Genomic DNA, 14,137 nt, shown 5'->3' with positions numbered 1-14,137 from the left:
TTAGCATTCAAGATTTCCCGGTCTACTTTAGAGAACACTAGACGATTTAGAAATGTTCTGTGATTCTCAGCCATCCATAAGCTACCAAGTGGTCTCATATTTTAGGATCTTGTTAGGAGACTTGTTTTAGCAGATGAATAAGTAGGTAATGTTTATGGTCTCTGATGGTTATGATAAATGGTGCTGGTGGCAGTGCTGGTTACCGATGGAAAAGACACGGGCCATGGCCACGACTACCAGAGTTACAAAGAGCTTTATTAGAAAGAATTAGGGGATAGGAGGGAGGAGAGCCAGGCCTGGATAGAAAGGAAGACGGTGGGAGCAGAGAGAGACCAGAGAGAGAGCAGGGAGGGGGGAGAAGGGGTCTGCATCTGGCTTTTTAAGGTGAGTACGTAGTCACCAGTGCCCATTAAGGACGTAAGATGCAAGACCCCAAGCTGTGCATGTGCCAGAGTGAGGGCAGGACCCTAACAGTCTCCACCTTTCAGAGCATATAAAGAAGGCAGTTGGGGTTGGGAAGCTGTGGGACATTCCAACAGATCCTGTGGATTTGCTCAGCAATGATCACCACCCACATTCTGCCAAGTGTTCTGGGAGTGTTTTTGTGAAAGCTTTCTTGTAAGGGTCAGATGTTTCCATACCGCTATAGGGCTGGGTCGCAGTGTGCCGGTGACAATGTCTGGTTTCAGTTTTTTATTTCTACACAGGAAACACAAAGCAAGGTTTAAATTACGTGTGGCTTCTCGACAGGAATCTAACTTTCAGGTCTTCCCTGAGGCACTCAGCATAGGCCTCAATGTCATCTCCAGACCCTGAATTTCTAAAACTGAAGATGAGATGATTCCTAAATTGAAAATCTATGCATCATGAAGTTTTTGCAAGATGCTGCCCAGAAATTAATGTGAGCTCTAGCTCACTCATCATTGCAAATACTGAGTGAACAAAGATGATCAAAAGCTTAATTAAGAATGTGATACTGATTACATTTGCCATTTAATATACTCAGTGCTCAAATACTCTTATGAAAAATACTGTTTTCAGTGCAGAGTTGAATCCATCATAAGGTACATCCTCCATACTTTTAACACCTCTGAAATCAGGATATACCTTACAATAAATGATCATTTAACACTGGGACAAAGTTACTTGACAGTGTTTTCTTATATAGATATAGAAAATAATGATCTGTCTACTTTTCCATCCAGTAAAATATAATCTGGTGCAAAATGCTCTGTCATGCTTCAGAAGTCTGGAACATCTGAAGTGTTGGTTTAAAGTCCACCCCCAGTCTCAGAGACTCCAGGCAAACTTGTAGCTGTGAGCTTTTCTAAAGATTGAAAGAGTCAGTCCCGGTCACCTAATGGATAAGGCATTGGCCTCCTAAAGATTGAAAGAGACAGGCATGGTAGCTCCTGGTGGCCTGAGTTTCAGGCCAGCCTGAAGTACAGTGAGACCCTGTCTTTAAGAAAATCAAAAGAATGTTACATACTTCCAAGCTACAATGGCAGGGCAGTCCCATTCATATCTCCCCCGACAGGAGAATACAAATAATCAGACCACAGAAAAACCCACGAGGGACGACACTAAATCCTTTAGCCTGTGCACAGCACATGAACTACACTAGGGCGAGCTGTGGCCCCCGTATTCTGGATTTGCTCTTTGTAGGACACGTGGTCACTCCCTTTGGCTGGAACTGTTCACTGCCTATAGCTTGGCATGCAGGACCTAGTCTTGGCAGTCTACGTTGCTGTGGAGTCTTTGATGGCTTCGCTGTCCTACAGCTTCATGTCATTGTTCTGTAAGAGACGACCTGTGAGCATTCTGATCCTTTCGCACATGCCCTGGCCTCCTGGGCTTTCCTTTGAAATGATGGTAGAAGCCCAGATACCCCATAACCCTTTCATTCTGTATGCTTGCAAAATCAGCATCACAGGGATGCTGCTGAGGTCCGCTGCCATCATGAACTATGCCTGAGTCCCCATGGACCCAGGCTGTGGCAGCTTCTCAATGTCTTGCTGGCCAAACATGGGGTTTTTAGTTACTTTTCTGTAGATGTCATAAGATGCTCTGACAAAAGGGAGGCTAATGAACGGCCTAAGGATCTCTGAGGTTGCAACATTCCAGTGTCCACAATCTTTCCAACAAAACAGCCTTGCACCACACCTGGGTGTGGCTTTTCATTGTTTTTCTGAGAACTTCAGTTTACATAGGTCACTCTGGGGTAGGGGGGTTCACTCCATGGATTACCAGACCACGGGGTCATTTCAATTCAAGCCTCCATGGAATTTCAGTATAGAACTTGGAGTAGTAAAGCCCAGAAGATCTAGGCAGACCTCCAACCACTGAGATAAACTTAATCTCACTCTCTTTTCCAGGGAATGAAAAATTCCATTCAGGTGTGTGTGTGTGTGTGTGTGTGTGTGTGTGTTAGATGTTAAAGAGACAAGGCAACAACAGCAGCCTTTACTCCATTCTCCAGCTAGATCTCTTTTAATAAAAGATGAGGCCAGCCTGGGCTACAGAGTGCGTTCCAGGAAAGGCACAAAGCTACACAGAGAAACCCTGTCTCGAAAAACAAACAAACAGGGGCTGGAGAGATGACTGAGAGGTTAAGAACACTGACTACTGTTCCAGAGGTCCTGAGTTCAATTCCCAGCAACCACATGGTGGCTCACAACCATCTGTAATGACATCTGGTGCCCTCTTCTGGCGGGCAGGCATACATGCAGGCAGTACATTGTATACATATTAAATTAATAAAACAAACAAACAAAAACAAAAAAAAAAAAGATGAGTAAAGAAAATGGTCGGAGGTATCCTACATCCAGGCTTTTAAAGGTTCTAAGTCAGTGGTTCTCAACTTGTGGGTTGTGACCCACCCCCACCCCCACCCCGCCCCAGGGTCACATATCAGATATTTGCATTACAGTACATAACATTAGCAAAATTACAGTTATGAAGTAGCAACAAAATAATTTTCTGGTTGGAGGTCACCACAACCTGAGGAACTGTGTTAAAGGGTCACAACATTAAGAAGGTGGAGAAACACTGCGTTGAGTGAAAAAGTCCAAACAGCATCGGGGATGTCAAAAAGTCCCCCGCCTCCTAGCCCTACATAGGCCAGAGCGTCTGCTGCTGTGGCCACAGAAGTGGCCCTAAAAGCAGGTGAGCATGTGGAAAGAATCAGCAGGCCCCCTCCCCATTTGCTTCACATTCAGCTTTCTGGGGTGTTTTCATGATTAGGATTTTTTTTTTAAGAAAATGAAAGCAGAAGGAACTATTAAGTGGTAAAAAATATTTTTGGTTAAAAAGCAATAATGAAAAAATGAAATGCTTTTCCTATCATCAAATAAGAATTTATTCCAAAGTAGAGGATTACTGCAAAATGGAAACACAGAGAAGGCCAAAAACAGTAGGAACATAAAGGCTGTGATAGCTGTAGTTTAAGAAAGGTGCTATAGTTATGATTAAGTTTGCAGTAATTAAATTAAATTAATACATTAATTAAACGTATTAATTTTCACATAAAGTCAAAACTCAGTGTTTTATTATAAATCTGAAATCTAATTCTGTTTAAGCTGGGCAGTGGTGGTGCATGCCTTTGATCCTAGCACTCAGGAGGTAGAGGCAAGTGGGTATCTATAAGTTCAAGGCCAGCCTGGTTCGAACAGAGAGAGTTCCAGGGCAGCCAAGGCTACACAGAGAAACCCTGTCTTGAAACTCCCTGCCCCTCCAAAAAAAGAATGTAAAAGATTTTCTTAATAGATTAATCTGCTCTAAGTATCTGCTTGCTTGTAAATTCTTTTATTATTTATTTATTTGTTTGTTTATTGAGGCTGGGTCTCACTATGTAACCACGGGTAGCCTGGAACTCCCTTATGTAGACCAGGATAGCCCTGAAGTCACAAAATCCACCTGCCTCTGCTTCCTGAGTGCTAGAATCAAAGGCATGTGCTACCACACCTGGCCAGGGTTTTTTGTTATTTTTAAAAGATTTCCTTTTATTTTTAATTATGAATATGCCATGTATACCTGAATGCCTGTGTATGTCAGAAGAGGACACTGGTCCCCTGGAGCTGACGTTACTCACAGGTGTGAGCTGCCTGGTAGGTGCTGGGAACGGAACTTAGGTCCTCTGCAAGAGTAGCAAGGGCTCTTAACTGCTGAGCCATCTCCCCAGCCCATGAAGGCTTGCAAATGATCACTCTAGAACTCTAGTTAGAGAAATATCTTACTTTAGGTGGTCACGGCATATTTAGTGCCATATATGTGCCCAGAACTGTATGTATATCTAAAAGCGAAAGGTGCCATAGGTCCAAGCTTTACCTAGATGTTCAAAAGTAAAAACCAAAGCCACTAGCTCTTCTTCGGGACTGCTGATGCCGACTCAGGTATTCAACATCCAAACTTGGGGCAAAGACAAGAGAGTAAGGCTCTAAGGAAGCAGTCAATATTGTCCCCTCACCCACCAGGGTGAGCCCATCCCCAAGGGAAAATGGCATGCCCCTAAAAGGCTCCCAAAACTTCATAAAGCCACCAATCCTCTGGATCAGGGATGCTGTACAGACCTCAGAGAACAGTCTCAAGGGGGAGCTGTCCTCTGTGCTTCCAAGAGAGGCAAGACCCTGACTCACCTGTCCCTGAAGTTGGTACAACTGGTAGAAGGAAAAGACTAAAGTATGTAAAGGGGCTCTTTGTAGGTCCCTAAGGTCACCCCCAAGTACCCTCACTGACAAGGATGGTAAAAGGGGAGATGATTGGTTTAGGGCCACCTGCATGACCGGAAACACTCGGCAGGAAAGTATGACTAGGGTGGAGCAATTAGTAATAATAACACCGAGCAAAGAGCTAGACTAGGTTTATAAAGCAACTCTGAGCACTATTTCAGCTATTAGATGTTCTCCTCAGGATACCAGTGGATACAGTGTTAGAGGGGAAAGCAGAGACATTCCTGAAGCCTCTGGCCACGCCTGTGACAGTTTAACCTGCTGCCATAAAAAGTCCAGACTCCAGGCCAGGGAGACATTTCTGTTAAAAAAAAAAAATGCTCTTTGCACAAGCCTAACGCCTTGAGTTTGATCCCTGGAACTCTTGGGAAAACAATGTGGTGGTGAACATCTATAACCCCAGCACTCGTGTGGAGAGATGGGAGGCAGACTGGAGAACTGGCTAGCCTTGTATGCAGCACAGGGCAGAAACAAGAGACAGTGTCTCAGTGTAAGGACTGTAGGGAAGGAGAGAACTTGCTGTGGGATAATCCTTCTGTATGCTGTGAATATGAATTACACTCTTTGGTTAATAAAAAGAGCTGGTTGGCCTACAGCAAGGCAGAATAAGGCTAGGCAGGAAAGCCAAACTGAAAATGCTAGGGGCAAGAAGGGCAGAGTCAGAGAGATGCCACCCAGCCGCCAGGCAAGGAGGACCTGTAGAAAATGAGGTGACAAGCCATGAGCCATATGGCAGAATGTAGATTAATGGAAGGGAGTTAATTTAAATGTGAGAGCTAGTTAGTAATAAGCCTGAGCAATCGGCCAAGCATTTACACACAATATAAGCCTCTGAATGGTTATTTGGGACCATAAATCTAGTCTAGCTCTTTGCTCAGTGTTATTATTACTAATTGCTCCACCCTAGTCATATTTTCCTGCTGAGTGTTTCTGGTCATGTAGGTGGCCCTAAACCAATCATTTGGGTCAGGACGGGAAATGCCCGTTTACAAGAACTAACTCCCAAAAAAGTTGTCACCTGGCCTCCACATATGTGCAACGGGACATGCACATGCAAACCAGTGAGTGTCTCCCCTCGAACCCTCTCTCTCCTCTCAAATAAATAACAAAATTTAAAAGTCCAAATTTCCAGTCGCATTAGTCCTTCCAAAAAAATGGATCCAGTCCTTGGAAGGGAGAGTCAGGAGAATCAATTCAACCCAAGCACCCATATAAAAAGCCGGGTATGGAAGCACCAGCTTGTAATGCAGTGCTGGAGAGGCAGAGACAAGAGCATCCCCAGACTTACTGGCCAGCCACCATAATCAAATCAGTGACATGATCAAGTCCATCACTCCTAGTGCCCCCTCTCTCTTTCAGGACTCCTGGTGTATTGGCTACTTCTCATTATTGTAACAAAATACCCAACCAAAGCAGATTAAAGAAGGAAGGGTTTGTGCTGGTTCACAGTCACGGAGGACATTGTCTACCACACAGTCTATCTATACCTGGTCAGGCAGGAAAGGTCCCTGAAATTGAGGGAGGCATGTTAGCTTCACACACTGTCTCTTCCCTGAACTCAACGGTTACTCTCTAGGCACGTCTAGGGAGCCATTAGTACTGTATTCTCCCAAAGGGTATGATCTTGTCCACGGGCACAGTTCTCCTCTACTACACATCCTGTTTTTCACACATTCCAATCTTCAGTGCATAGAAACCATCTTAGTTAGGGTTTCTATTGCTGTGAAGAGGCATCATGACTACAGTGACTCTTATAAAGGAAAAGATTAAATTGGGGCTGGCTTGCAGTTTGAGAGGTTTAGTCCGTTATTGTTGTAGCAGGGAAAAACTGGCAGCATGCAGGCAGACACGGTGCTGGAGAAGAATATGAGTTATACATCTTGATCTGCAGGCAACAGAAGGAGAAACTGTGTATTCCACTGGGTGTAGCTTGAGCATAGGAGACCTTAAAGCCTGCCTCCACAGCGGCACACTTCCTCCAAGGCCACACCTCCTCTAACAAGGCCATAACTCCTAATAGAGCCCCTCCCTATGGGCCCAACATTCAAACACTATGGGGGCCATATCTATTCAAACCACCACAGAAACTCACCAAAGAGCCTCTCGCTTGGGATATATAATTCTACCAGGAGTGTCTATTCACAACATCACTCACATCCATAATAAGCAAGGGACTGAATCTGTTGGGTCTGGTATCACTCTAGGATGGGCTTACCTATTGTGAAGATATTCCCTACCAGAATAAACAAACAAACCTCTACAACATGGCCAAGGCCAAACATGGCGGCACACACCTATAATCCCGGTACTAGGGAGGAAGTACTGGAGAGGTCGTTTTCAACTACATAGTGAGTTCACAGCCAGCCTGTGCTACATGAAACTGTCTCAAGAAAACAAGACAAAACAAAACACAGCTGCCTTGGCTCCTACCTAAAAGCCTGAACTGCCTTCCTTGAAGTACCAACCAGTGCTGCATCAGACATCAGCTGGCTTTAGAATACCTCTTAGCACAGCAAGGTGGGGTCTCGCTGGTAGCAAAGTTGGGGGCAGTGCTACATCAACACCTCAGGAATGAGGTGAGGTTCGTCCTCAGGCTACCTGGTTCCATGATCTTAGCCTGGGATCTGGTCCCGACTTCATCTGGTTGACTGTCAAGAGTTTTAACCCGGGTGTCTGGAAAGAGAGCTCCGTGAGTGCTGTGCAGTTGTGAGCCTTGAATCTGATCTCCAGCAGCCATGCAAGAAGCTGGGAGTGGTTACACAAGAGTGGACCCCCCATGCTGACTGTAGAGACACGATGATCCCTGGACCATGCAGGCCTGCTAGCCTAGCCTGACTGGACCCAGTGACTCTAAAAAAAAAAAACAGACAAAAATTTAAAAAAAAAGCAACACAAAAGACAGGCAGCTTCTAAGGAACCACACCAAAGAGGGTTCTGACTTCCTCATGCACACTCATACACATGTACAGGCACATGTACCCCCCTCTTCCTCCTCACCAAAAAGAAAATATTTGGAGTTGTTGATACAGCTCAGTGGTGCAAGACCCTGAGTTTATCACCAGCACCAGAAAAGGAAAAGGAAAGAAAAAGAAACAGAGTTTCCTCCTTACTTAGTTCCTATCTTTTCTTGGTTTCTGGTCACCATAGTCTTATTAGTTGATTGTGGTGTGTGTGTGTGTGTGTGTGTGTGTGTGTGTGTTGTGTGTGTGTGTGTGTGTGTGTACATAATAGTTTGTTTCTTCTACAGCACAGATACCAGCTGCTGCTGTCAGACCACCAGCATCAGCTGCTGAGACCTTTGGATCCAGCAGTCCTCAGTGTTTATCCCCCACTGCAGTGACCTACTCTTAATTATCAAGGGATGATGGACATTTGAGAGTATTTTATTTACCCCAGAAGCCTCAGGCCTTCACTGTTGGGCCTTAAGAGGCACAGAGGAGTTAGGAAATTACAAATAAGGCAGTTTACAAAAAGGCTTTACTTCTCTTATTTTAGAAAATCTTGTCTTGCGTGTGTGGGTATATGCGTGTGAGTGCTGGTTCCCATGAACCAGAGGTGTTGGATCCCCTGAATCTGGAATTAGTGGCCATTATAAGCCACCCAATATGGGTTCTGGAATCAGATTCAGAATCTCTGCAAGAACTGCTGATCCATCTTTCCCTCCCAGAAGGTAGATTTCAAGCACGATAATGAACATCTCTAAGCTGCTGGCTGACCTCCCATTGTGGGTTAAAAATGAACCTGTGCTGGCCTGGGAGTGAGTGATACCTTTGTACAGCCTGTGAGTTAAAGGTAAACTAAAGGAAGAGGCTGCACATTGGCCGCACAACCAGTAAAACAGTTAGCTAACAAGACTAGCCAGTAACTCAAAGGAAATAAATGTGGCTAGTTTATTCCTTCCTGGCTTCAAGACTGAAAGGTAAACTGGTGGCCCAAAATGCAGCCAGATTTTACTCATTTAGAGGAAATCTTAGACATAGCCTGAGTTCTCAGCCACACAGAGCAACTCTTATGTGATTATAAGGTTAGACCAAAAATACTAAGGTAAACTAGTTCCTCTCTGAATGAGTGTAAGAGCCAAAGTTAACCCTTTAAACTCCACTGCCCAAAGACAAGGTAACTTTGTGGAATGCTGGGAGTTGTAGTTCTTGGGAAATAACAGCCACATGTTCACTTCCCTAAACGAGTTTGTTTGAACCATCTGCACTGGATGTGCTTGATCACACGTGGGTGGTGTAGGGTCCAGAAACGCTGGAGAATGTAGCTGGAAGTTTCTCCGGTCCTGCCTTGCCCAGCAATCTGGATGAATCTCTCCCACTCGTGTCCCACAGCTGCTTGGTCCCAAGTAAATACACAGAGGTTTATATTATAAATTGTATGGCCTATGGGTCAGGCTTCTTGCTAGCTAGCTCTTATAACTTAATTCAGCCGACTTCTATCCATCTCTATGTTGCCACATGTCCCTGGTGTCACCAGTCTGAGGGCATCTTGTTGCTCCTTCAGCTGTGGCTAGCATCTCTCCCCACTCTGCCCTTCTTCTTTCTGTGTCTCTGCTTGGATTTCCCACCTGGCTGTAAGCTTTCCTGCCATAGGCCAAAACAGTTTTCTTTTTTTTTTTTTTTTTTTTTTTTTTTTTGACGTTTCTTGTGTTTTGCCTTTCTGGATCTTGTAGCCAGCTGGCCTCGACTCACAGAGATCCGCTCTGCTCCATGCTGGATTAGGTCGCCAACCCCAGTTTTCTTTATTATCCAATGTGAACCACACATAGTCACAGCATACAGAAAGACATCCCACAGCACTTCCTCTTTTCTGTCTAATCAAAAAGGAAAGTTTTAACTTTAACATAGTAAAATTATATATAACAAAACAGTTTTCAAGCAAGAATTACAGTTATAATATCTAGTCTAATTGTATTTGGCAAAATTAAAGAAAATATTCTATCATCTATGCTATTTTTGTGAGTCTAAAGTTTTATATCTAATTTATCTTTTATCATGACTGAGGAAAACTATAATAACTATCTAGTCTTCAACTCTATCAAAGACCCCTGAAGGATATATTACCTGAGTAAACAGGATGTGCATTGCAAACAATATCCATAATTCTAGAAATGACAGAGCCATCTGGATGCCTGGACAGTCATCCGAAGTTCCTCTGTAATGTTGGGGCATCTATTTTTAGCCTGCAGGCCTCTAGAGTCTCTGGCATAGCCTTCAGTGAAGCAGGAAATTTTAAGGACTGTTCTGCCCATGCTGGCAAAGTTTGTCAGGCACTTATTCCCTTGCTTTGTATAATGTCTGGCAGTTTCTTCTGCGATGCAGGAATCTGAAGGCCTTGCAAAGTTCAGTGGTCATCTGCCTATAGGTCCTGCATGTCCAGTTTATATAGCATCCTATCAAGCAGTTGAAGCAAGGGTACATTTTTGCTCCATGGCTCACTTTTGCCACAAAGAAAGCAAATTCAATATGGAGTTTCTTTGATGCCCATCTTCCTCTTTGAAGTAAATTTGTGCTGCCAGGAGCAGATGTGTCTCATTGTCCAGAAAAGTCTAAGTTCTCAAAACATTTTAAGTGCCATATTCTGTAGATCTTTGAAGTGTTTGATGATTACCTACCTAACTGAAATATACCTTTGTAGGCCTGAAAAACTTAACTAACGTAAGTTTGATTATCATACATGACTATTAATCTGTATTTCTCCTTATATTTTACAATTTTAAATGAATTGCATAAACGTAATACCTTAAACAAGAGTAGAAATATACATATACTATAACAAAATTAACTTTAAATTTGTATTAATAAACTAAAATCTATAGCAATATAAAATATTTCAAACGAGTTGTTGCTCTTTAAAAGTAGATTCAATAATCTACCCCTTTATCCTATCATATCTATATCCCCTTTTCTTCTTTAGAAAGAGATTTCATTTATAATCAACCCCCTTGAAATAAAAATAAACATTTATAAACATTATTTTGGGAATTTGGCCATAGCTTCTCATACTACTTCCTGCTTGTTGGGGGCACTGGCAATCTTACGAGGATTCTGAGAAAATTAAGAAATTATAGTTAAATCTTGTCTGTAGTAGTCTGTGAGGCTGTATTGACCTTTCAGGAGGGTCTTGGTTGATCAAACCTTATTAGCCTGTAAGTAATCCACAGGTTCCCATCTGTGGAAACAAAAGCAGAACCTCTTTCCCAAAGCAATGTATCCTTAGACACAAATTTTGACGTCAAGATCCCTTTAAAAGATACATATTGGTTTAACTCAGCAGGCTTTACAATCGAATGTCTACCTGCAGTTAAAAATCTCAAAGACAACACAATCCAGACTCTCTGTGTAATTTCCATCTTTACATGCCTTATTGTATTTTTATATATTATTCTATTTTTAAGACTTCATTTTACTTTTATGATTATCTATGTCCTTTCTCTTTTCTCAAACCTATGTACCATTTTACAAACCGTTTAGAGGTTTATTCCATAATCTGTCTTATTGTGAATCTATAATCCTTCTCTGACCAGAAGAGATTTTAAACTGTTAAGCTACTCGGCGACTCTGGATGTTGACTCCTCCCCATGCAGCTTCCCAACATGGTGGCTGTATGTTTACAGTCAACTCAGGGATCCATGCTCACCACCAAGTCTGGGAAGCGGTGGGTCTATGTCTCCATCCAGCAGTGTGTATCTCAGGAACCTTTTTTTATATATACTAGCAAAGCTAAATCCACCATGCAATGTGCTACATGGCTTGGAAGCACCTTTGTGTACCACAGGAATTTGCCATGCTGTAGCTCAAGCCTGAAGGCTACAGTGTCTCTGTATCACAGCTTGCCTGAGAGACACAACTAGGAAGCTGCTCTTGGCTCCATTTTAGAACTGTTTCTTAAAGCTTTCTCAGGTTTTGAGTGGAAATTCTTGCTACCATGTTGGGTGTCAAATGTATTAAAAGGAGTACACAGGCTCCTTTTAATGGACCCGAGCATCAGCTTGTCTACACCGCTGCCATGGCAGGATCCATAAAAACCAGCTGAAAAATTAGGACTGGATTCAGGTTACTGACAGGCAACACCCAGATCCAGGAAAAGCCATAAGCTGACACCACCCAGACATGGGCCAGCATCTAAGGGGAAGAACCTGACATTCCAAACATTCCAAATATTAGATAAAATTAGATAAGATCACCAGATGTCCCTGAGACTAGCACACACCTATTTACCTTTCACCAAGATACCCCTAGACAAATGTCAGCCAATTAGGGTCCTGAACCCTGGAAATCCCCTCGACCTAACCTCTACTATGATTAAAAACCCCACATGGGCTCAGGATTCTCTGCTCTCACTGCTGCATTGGACAGAGAGAGAGTCCAAGCTCAAACTTGAAATAAAGGCTCTTTGCTTTTACATATGGGATTCCATCTCTGTGGTGGTCTTTTTGGGGGTCCCTGCAATCTGTGAATAACACTTTTAAGCACAGCTAGAGGAATTTCAGAAACAGTTTTGTCATCTCAAACATAATTGGTTAAACAAGCAGCAGTTACACTAGTATACTTTTAATTGGCTGAGATTTCATCTTTGAACGTACTTGGGAAAGATTCAAGGAGGTTTCAGGAACTATCCTTGAGACATTGTGGGGCTAAATCAGGCCTTGTTTGTGCTTTCTCCCTCATCCCTGAATGTAAGAATGTTTGTTGATAAATGGCCTTTTGTTGGGAGATGTAGGTAGAGTTTTCCTGCCTTGCCCACAGTCAGGACAAATCTCTGTCACCCGCCAGTCCCACAGCCGCTCAGACCCAACCAAGTAAACACAGAGACTTATATTGCTTACAAACTGTATGGCCATGGCAGGCTTCTTGCTAACTGTTCTTATAGTTTAAATTGATCCATTTCCATAAATCTATACCTTGCCACGTGGCTCGTAGCTTACCGGCGTCTTCACATGCTGCTTGTCATGGCGGCGGCTGGCAGTGTCTCATTTTCACCTTCCTGTTCTTTCTTTTCTCCTTTCTGTTAGTCCTGCCTATACTTCCTGCCTAGCCACTGGCCAATCAGTGTTTTATTTATTGATCAATCAGAGCAATTTGACATACAGTCCATCCCACAGCAGGGAGAGACACTGTTTTCCCTTCTCAGAGAACTGAAATCTAAATCCAGTTGTAAAAGTAGGAAAGTTTAAACACTTCAGGCAGGGGGTATGTGGGCAGGAAATAAGTAGGGTGTACGCTTGCCCCTAATTGGACCTGATGGGAAATGCAATGAATTGTGGATTTTGCATTTTTTTAACCCCCTGCAAAATATGCTTGTGGCCATCTCCTGGGAATCTAGAGATGGACCTGGCCAGAGTTCTTCTACCTGGCTAGTATTTAATTAAAGCTTGCTTCAATTTTGGCTCAAAATTGTGAAACTGAAGGCCGGGCGGTGGTGGCGGCACTCGCCTTTAATCCCAGCACTCAGGAGGCAGAGTCAGGCGGATCTCTGTGAGTTCGAGGCCAGCCTGGGCTACCAAGTGAGCTCCAGGAAAGGCGCTAAGCTACGCAGAGAAACCCTGTCTTGAAAAACCAAAAAAAAAAAAAAAAAAAAAAAAAAAAAAAAAAAAAAAAAAAAAACAAACAAAAATTGTGAAACTGGTCTTTCTTTTGACAATCTCAGGATTAACATTTGGCCCAAAATATGAGCAACACTTCTATGCCTCATGCCCATGCCACCTGGGAGGAGGGTGATGTTGTGCCACCCACAATCAAAATTACAAGGAAAGCCAAGTATAGTGGCCCATACCTTTAATCTCAGAACTCACAAAATAGAGGTAGGCAGATCTCTATGAGTTCAAGACCAGCCTGGACTACATAGTGAGTACCAAGCCAGCCAGGGCTACATTGAGAGACCTTGTCTACACAACAACAGTAACAAAACAAAAACAAAACTACAAAGGACAAAAGCCTCAGCTCTCCCGTTCTTTCTGTTTAACTGTCATGTCTGCATTGTTTCTCCAAGGTGCACCTTTTTTTGGTTTTTATTTGTTTTTTTTTTCTCACTATAAATCTTTTATTCTATTAACAGCGTAACTTGGGCTGGGGAGACAGCTGCCATGCAAGCACCCACCATGCAAGTGTGAGGAACTGAGTGTGGCTCCCTAGACACTTGTAAAGTCAGACAGAGTGCAGTGCGCCTGTAACCCCAACACTCTTACAATGGCTTGGGGGTGTAGCCAGAATTCCCAGAAGCTGGTGGGCCACCTAGTCTGATGTATACAGTAGGAAACAACTAGAGACCAGGCCTCCAGCAAAGTGGAAGGCAGACACCAACATTTGATGCAGTCCTCTGGCCTCCACGCACATGGTATGTCACACTTGCATGAATGCAAACTCTGAGTGCATGCACACTTACGTGTGCACACACTTCTTTAAACTGTG

Source organism: Peromyscus leucopus, chromosome 8a (assembly GCF_004664715.2).
Source record: "Peromyscus leucopus breed LL Stock chromosome 8a, UCI_PerLeu_2.1, whole genome shotgun sequence".
Classification (NCBI taxonomy): Eukaryota; Metazoa; Chordata; class Mammalia; order Rodentia; family Cricetidae; genus Peromyscus; species Peromyscus leucopus.
This window is presented reverse-complemented; position numbering follows the sequence as displayed.